The sequence below is a fragment of the Schistocerca serialis genome, chromosome 7, assembly GCF_023864345.2.
Source record: "Schistocerca serialis cubense isolate TAMUIC-IGC-003099 chromosome 7, iqSchSeri2.2, whole genome shotgun sequence".
Classification (NCBI taxonomy): Eukaryota; Metazoa; Arthropoda; class Insecta; order Orthoptera; family Acrididae; genus Schistocerca; species Schistocerca serialis.
Window position 1 is genome coordinate 235,793,837 of NC_064644.1, and position 8,648 is coordinate 235,802,484.

At 41.7% G+C, this 8,648-nt stretch overlaps 1 pseudogene; it reads right to left on the reverse strand.

The window, feature by feature from the left end:
* Nucleotides 1–8,272: 8,272 nt before the first annotated feature.
* On the reverse strand, nt 8,273–8,390 carry LOC126413556 (5S ribosomal RNA; annotated as a pseudogene).
* Between the last annotated feature and the right edge of the window lie 258 nt (nt 8,391–8,648).

Sequence of the window (8,648 nt, forward strand, 5' to 3'; positions counted from 1 at the left end):
CGTTTCTGGATGAGGTATCGAATATATTGCTTCCCCCTACTTATACCTCCCGAGGAGATCACGAATGTAAAATTAGAGAGATTAGAGCGCGCACGGAGGCTTTCAGACAGTCGTTCTTCCCGCGAACCATACGCGACTGGAACAGGAAAGGGAGGCAATGACAGTGGCACGTAAAGTGCCCTCCGCCACACACCGTTGGGTGGCTTGCGGAGTATCAATGTAGATGTAGATGTAGATGTAGAAGTATACTTTAGAACTGATTATCATTTTATTACTTTTCTGGCTGCCTTATTACTTACTTCTGTAACTTGCTAGTTACATAAGGTGTAATACAATACAGAAATGAAATTTGACGTATGTCCCACATACACACTCACATTCACTCTCATTTACTCTCACCCTAACACAAAATATAAATATTAACTTTTAAACTTTTATTTTCCTTACGAAAAAGAAATTATCGAGAGGTTAGAATTGAAAATCTTTATAAAATAAATCAGCACAATGAGAGTGCTATTACTGTTAACAAAAAACAAAACCAATATAAACTGTTATTGTTCCCACCTGAATTTACTTTCTTAAGCGTCGGTTAAGTACTTTTTCAATGGGTTTTTTGTGTCTCCGAAACTACTATAGGTAGCCGTATGATATTTTGACGCAATGTTCGTCTGAATAACAAAAGGTCATATACCAAATTTGGAATAAAACAGATAATATTTAACATTGTTATTTAGTTTCTTAGGTGAGGTTAATAAGTGATTTTAGTACGCGCCACAGAGAGCATTCTCATGGTCCGCTTTACAGACAGGTTTGGCTATGACGCTTACAGCAGGCCACAAGTCGGCCGCCGCTGATTGCTACTATACTGCATGCTTCCAAAACAGCTTACCATAATGTAACAAAACCTACCGCAAAAATCTGCAGTCGTGTAATAGCTGCGATGCTACAAGTAGTAAAAGAAACACTGTAAGAGTGAAAATGGGCTTACAAATGAGCCGTTTATGACTTAGTTGCGACTGTTTGACAAAGAGCTGCAAATGTTTAAATTCAGCCTCCTAAGGAGATCTTGCAGTCTGCACAAATTTGATCGTTGTCACACTTACTTCAGATCAAGATCTGTGTGTCTGGAGCATTTTTTCATTTTTTTTTTGGGGCATCGGTCTTCTGACTGGTTTGATGCGGTTCTTTAGTACCATGGAAGTCATTCCCTCATGTCTTAACAGATATCCTATCATCCTGTTCCTTCTCCTTGCCAGTTTCTCGCACGTATTCCTTTCCTCTCCCATTCTGCATAGAACCGCATCATTCATTACCCTGTCAGTCCACTTAATTCTCAACATTCGTTTTCAGCGCTGAATATCAAATGCTTCCACACTCTTCTGTTTCGGATTTCCCAAAGTCCATGTTTCACTACCATACAATGCTGTGCTCCAAAAGTACATTGTCAGAAATTTCCTTCTCAGATTAAAGCCTACGTTTGATACTAACAGACGTCTCTTGGCCTGGAATGCCCTTTTTGCCAGTCCTAGTCTGCTTTTGATGTCCTCCTTGCTCTGTTCGTCAAAGGTTATCTTGCTGCCTATGTAGCAGAATTCCATAACTTCATCTACTTGGTGACCACCACTCCTGATGTTCAATCCCTCGCTGGTCTCGTATCTGTTACTTCCCATTTTTTTGGTCTTTCTTCGATGTACTCTCAGTCCATTTTCTTTACTCATTAGACAGTTCATTCCCTTCAAGAAATCATGTAATTCTTCTTCACTTTCACTGAAGACAGCAATGTCATTAGCGAATAGTATCATTGATATACTTTCACCTTGAATTTTAATTCCACTCCTGAACCTTACTCTTATTTCCACCATTGCTTCTTCAATGTACAGATTAAACACTAGCGGCGAAACACAATGTCCTACTCTTACACCTTTTTTAATCCGAGCACTTCGTTCTTGGTCGTCCACTCTTACTATTCCCCCTTTCCACCTATCCGCTCTCTCCCCCGAATTAAACAGTGGAATTCCTGTTGAACTCTTGATGTTACCACCCTTCTTTTTAACTTCACGAATTGTTGCTTTGACTTTCCGATATGCTCAGTCAGTCATTCCGACAATCATTTCATTTTCGATTTCTTTGCATTTTTCTTGTACCCATTTTGTCCTAGCTTCCCTGCATTTCGTATTTATTTCATTCCTCAGTGACTTTTATTTCCGTATTACTGAATTTCTCTAAACATTTTTGTAACTCAAATATTTTTCCTGTAACCTGTGGTGTCTTCGCAGTTATCTGCTTTGTACCAATGTTTTTTTTTTCCAACTTCTGTGACTACTCTTTATAGAGATGTCTATTCCTCTTCAAATGCACTGTATACTAAGCTATTCCTTATTGCTGTATCTGTAGTCTTAGAGAACTTCCAGCTTATCTCGTCATTACCTAGTATTCCTGTATCCCACTTCCTTGCGTATTGACTCTTCCTGTCTAATTTCTTAAACTTCAACCAACTCTTCATCACTACTACATTTTGATTTGTGTCTACATCTCGTCCTGGATACGCCTTTGAATCTAGTACCTGATTTCAGAATCTCTGCCGGCCGCGGTGGCCGTGCGGTTCTAGGCGCTGCAGTCCGGAACCGCGGGACTGCTACGGTCGCAGGTTCGAATCCTGCCTCGGGCATGGATGTGTGTGAAGTCCTTAGGTTAGTTAGGTTTAAGTAGTTCTAAGTTCTAGGGGACTGATGACCTAAGATATTAAGTCCCATAGTGCTCAGAGCCATTTGAAACATTTTTTTCAGAATCTCTGTCTGCCTATGATGTAATGGAACTGAAATCTTTCCATATCACTCTTCGTTTTTCAAGTGTAACTCCTCATCTGGGGTTATTGAACAGAGTATTCGCTATTACTAGCTGAAATTTATTACACAACTCAATTAGTCTTCTTCTTCCCTCTCATTCCGTGTTCCGAGCCCATATTCTCCTGTAAACTTTTCTTCTACTCCGTCTCCTACAACTCTATTCCAGTTCCCCCAGACAACTAGATTTTCATCTTCCTTTACATGCTGTGTTCTCTAGCTCTTCCTCTTCTTCAGCTTACGACGTCAGCTTATATCGATTCTGATAAGAACAACCCTTATCACTGAACTGTTAGAGTAACACACTCTTTGTCCTACCTTGCTATTGATAATGATATACCATTTTCCGCTGCTCTTGATGTTGCCCAACAGTCATCTGACCAGAAATCCTTGTCTTCATTCCACTTCACTTCACTGACCCCTACTACATCTAGATTGAGTCTTTGCATTTCCCTTTCCAGATTTTCTCGCTTCCCTAACACATTCAAGCTTCTGACATTTCACGCCCTGACTTGTAGAATGTTATCCTTCTGTTTGTTATTCAGTCTTTTCTTATGGTCGCTTCCCCCTTGGCAGTCCCTTCCTGGAGATCCGAGTGGGGTAGTATCTTGGAATCTTTTCCCAATGGAGAGATCACCATGACACTTTTTCGATTACAGGCCATATGTCTCTTAGATACACGACATGTGTCTCTAATGCAGTGATTTCCATTGCCTTTTGCATCCTCATGCCATTGATCATTGCTGATTGTTCCGCCTTTAGGGCAGTTTCCCACCTCAAGGACAAGAGAGTGCCCTGAATGTCTGTCAAGTGCTCAGCCCTCTTTGACATGGCTGTTGGCAGGATGAGACTGATACTACCGCCACAAAATGCGTTTCATGGAGAACAGGCTGAACATCAGAAGCTTTAAAATATTTATTTGCCCTTGATGTGGAAGCCACTACGCAAAGCAGGATGATAAATCAGCCGATACTACTCAAATACAATGCACCTGCCATGCATGCCAGCCTCAGTGTCAGGGCCCAGAAGAACCGTTTCCTTCCCCTGACACGTAGGCTGCCCTGCAAAACATGTTCTTTCGCAGGCTGATACTGTTCCCACACAACGTGTCTATTGTGGAGAACAGCTTATACACAAGGGGCTAGCGAAAACACGTTTTTATCCGTATTTCCGCTGCTATTGAAACTAGGACGTCATAAATCACACAGTGCTGATTCTCGCCCGCTGTTTCTGTGTCAGATTTGCTTGAAATTGATTTTGGGGTTTTGAAGGAGGTTCTGGGCATACATTCAGTCATACATACACCATGGTTTAGATATACAAGAGATAACAGAATACAGGTTACATAAAAATAAATTAGTGTTTCATACAGACCTGTGATATGCTATTCTGTTATATTAAAGTCATATGACGTCATTAAACTACGCTACTTGCAGAAACAAAGAAAAATTATTTTCTGTTTGGTATTTTGCATTTTTGGAGCAGTTTTAATTGCGAATATTAACATTAAGGGGTGTTAGAAAGGAATCTTTTTTTCACATGTTCGGATTTTTATCTCATTATAAAATTAGAAATTTTCCTAATAAAATGGTAATACATCACTTATAAACCCACACAGGAAGAATTTTATTTTATTTTTTATATAAACTGCTCTGGTTGAAAATGTTAAAATTTTTATGTGCATTGCTTCAAGATCTAATAAAATCGGTACTTTTTGTAGAAGGCTATGGATTACTGTTACAGAGGTCATATCCAGAAGAGGAGGGGCACCAGGTTGAGGAAGTTGAAACCAAGTTTGAGAGACAAGATACTTTCTGATGGTAAATCCGTAAAAGCCAGGCTGACAGACAAAGTGATTGATGAACTACAGTAATATTATGAGATGGCCATTAGAAATAACAATGAGGATTTGTTTAAAATGAAGCAGGCAGTATGGGCTACCTTCTTCCACAGACTGCCAACTGATGAAAACCAGAACACCACCTTTGTCCCCCTGGACCTGATTCATGGTGCAATTTTTGCAATGCCCAGTAGTCAAACAGTCCATCCCAACAGCAATCATGGATATCATAAAACCTGTTTACAGAGACCTGGCAAATCCTAAATTACTGCACAAGTATCTGCATGGTCAGACACAAAACCCCAATGAGTCGTTCAATAATTTAATATAGACTAGCTTACAAATTTTTTTTCTTGGAATAAAATCACCAAAGTGGGGGGAGGGGGTCAGTGATGTTGTTATTGCTTTTAATGGTGGCAACATTGGTAGGGTGAAAGTGCTACTGCATATGGGAATTTACCCTGGAGCAAACTGCATCATAGAACTTGAACAGTTGGACAAGGTTCACATTGATAAAGCAGAGTATGCAGCACAGTTGGCCACTAACTTTGAGAAAGATCAAGATAATGATACACAGTATGGTGCAGGGTGCTTCTGAGTGACTAGAAGTAAAAAAAAAGATTAAGCATATATTAAGTGAGTTACAGTCTTTTGAAACTTTTTCTGTTGCAGTTTTTCCTAAATGTCAGAAACCAAGTACTCAAATTGTCAGTGAGTAACAACAAAAATATCCTGAGTCTGCTGAACTAAAAGAAGAACATAATGTTGTGTATAATTAAAATTAATTTGGGCTAACGTACAAAAAAGGTAGACAAAATTTTTAACTGTGTAACTATAAAATTATATTTCCGAAAGTAGCGGCTGAAATGCAATTATTGTAGTGCAGTAGACTCAGAACATACAGTTTAATGTCCTGTAAAAGTTGCATGGCAATTGCTACAGTGGTTCCTGAAATACAGGGAAGCCAAGTCAAGAAATTTAACATTGTCGGGATAGGGCGTTCCAACTCCCCTTAAGAAAGAAATCATACTGATTGTATATAGACACTACAGTTTAATACTCCATAAGTTTATATTTTTCGATTATATGGTGTGTACGTGAAAGAAACCAATATGACTCAAGTAAAATTCGAACCAGCTACACATTCACCTTTCGAAAAAATAATTTAAGGGACTAATAATATTTCATACATAACGTAAGAGAGAAATTTTTTGACTTTAGAAGGCTGTTGTTCTTTTTTCTTTATGTGAGAACTTCGTTGTAGTTCTTTAGGAAACTGATGTCCAGTCAGTAACGGTTATATCTCATAAATATGTAAAATATTGGTGAGGACGAAACAATAAGGTGGCCTTGTTATACAAACGTATTTTAAATATAACCTTTCTGAGTAATTCTCCATCTTATTGGAGTAAATAAAGTTTCTACTGTGGCCAGTGGAACACGTTTGGTAATTTGTGTTTTATCAGCATTACGTCTTGGTCTGAGGCATGTTTTTGAGCCTGACATTTTCTCTCCTGAAGTGGAGACTTCACTAAGATTTATAAAGTCACAGTTAATACTTTCTGAACCAAGCAAGCTCAGTAACTGCAACTGTTTGTACATATCTGCGCAACGGAAGGCTTGTGACATCACCACAACACATGAAGTTTGTAGTGCGAAAACGTCACATGTGTAAGGTGAAAATTTGTCCAGCATCAGTCATTCTTCATTTCTATTAAAATTGTTTTGCTGGTTTTGAGTTACTATCGCCTCTGTGTTCAAGCTTGCGTAGTCATGATTGCAGCTTGACAAAACTACAGTAATCGAGAAAGTAATTTGGTGGTTCCATAGTTACACTGCCTGACGATGTATCTGACTTCCTTTGGCGACAATTGCTCCTTTGTTCCTTAAGCTGGTTGTTGATTCTTGCTTTAGCAGTTCTTATATACGCTTGAATGTCGTACGTTCACCGATAAGCCAAAACATCATGACCACCGCACACCGCGACAATGGATGCCGCGTAATAGAGTTCCGGGCACGTGATGCGATAGCAAAAGTATGTAAGCGGAGCAGACACAGACAGGGGAACACCCTAGTGAAGATAGGGGCTGTAAGGGGGAAATACATCTAGGTAAATTTTTTGACAAGCGGGAGAGTATTATTACGCCGGGTCTGTGAACGAGTATGGGTTCAAATGGGTTCAAATGGCTCTGAGCACTATGGGACTTAACTGCTGAGGTCATCAGTCCCTTAGAACTTAGAACTACTTAAACCTAACCAACCTACAGACATCACATACATCCATTCCCGAGGCAGGATTCGAACCTGCGACTGTAGCTGCCTCGCGGTTCCAGACTGTAGCGTCTAGAACCGCTCGGCCACTCTGGCCGGCGAGTATCTCAAAAACGACGAAGCTGGTCGAATGTTCACGTGCTAATGTTGTGAGCGTCTACGGAAAGATGTAGAAGGACAGGGAAACTACCACTAAGCACTGAATGCTTCGACGTCCACAACTCTTCACGGAATGTGAGGTTAGGAGGCTTGCCTGCTCTGTAAAGTTGGATAGATGGTAATCTGTGGTCACTCTGCCGGAAGAACGCAATGCTGCAGTACGCGCAAGTGTTTCGGAACACACCGTTCATTGTACATAGTTGAACATGGAGCTCCGCAGCAGAACACCCCAACGTGTACATAGTTTGACCCAACGACATTGTCAACTACGAGCTTTGATCAATGGCAACGTTCGACTCTTCCGGTGAATCATATTTTTGCTACACTTGGTCGCTTGTCGTCTCCACAAACGCTGTCATCGTTTGTGAACGGAGGCTCAAAATATGCAGCGCACCACAGACGTATGCTGGGAGCACCAGTATTTGCTATGGGACAGGTACCTCTGGGCTTGCATGGTAACTGCGGTAGTAATCGGAGACATGCCCACTGCTGCGAACCACCTGCATGTCTTCAAGTCTGTGTCCCCGACGACGATGTCGTCTTTCAGCAGTATAATCGTCCATGCTTCGTAGCCATAAGCGTGCTACAGTGGTTTGAGGAATATTATTCTGAGCTCACGTTGACGTCTCGGCGACCTGATGTAAATCGTATGGAACCCAAGTTGGACGCCATCGGGTGCCATCATCAGCCCAATATATACGCGAATTACATGACCTACGCTTAGGTAACTAATGCTACGCACCTCCACAAACCTGTCAGTAAACTGTCGGGTCCCCGATACGTTGACTCAGAGATGTATTTCATTGCAAAGCCGGACAAACAAGTTACGAAGCAGGTGGTCGTAATGCTTTGGCTCATGAGTGATGTGATGAAAGACAGTGTTGCTCAGAAGGAAGTTATTTTGCGAGCTGGGTATTAGTGCTTCTGTAGGCTTTAGTAGCGGCTGTACAGCACTCATGTACTCCGTATTCAGGCCACAAGAGGCCCATCGGGAACATCCGACCGCCGTGTCATCCTCACTGAGGATGCGGATAGGAGGGGCGTGTGGTCAGCACAACGCTCTTCCGGTCGTTATGAAGGTTTTCTTTGATCGGAGCAGCTACTATTCGGTCGAGTAGCTCCTCAATGGGCGTCACGAGGTCGAACGCACCCAGAAATATGGCAACAGCGCATGGTGGCACGGATGGTCACCCATCCAAGTACCGGACACGCCCGACAGCGCTTAACTTTGGTGGTCTGACGGGAACTGGTGTATCCACTGCGGAAAGACCGTTGCCCACTTGCTATACAGGCTATCGTAGAAATGTTGCGACCAACTTACAGTGCTTGTAGAGGGAGCCTTCGAGAACAAATCGAGGATAGGAATCCGTGTCTAGAGATGGTACAGGACACCTTCCACTACACCACCCTTTTGGCAGCAAACGTGACTCCCTACGCATGACGAAACGTAGGCGGAACGCCTCGCATTGTGGTTGTAATTCAGTGATCGCCCCGATCGCCAGTGGAGAAGGTAGGGCTAACTGCTATCTCGTACG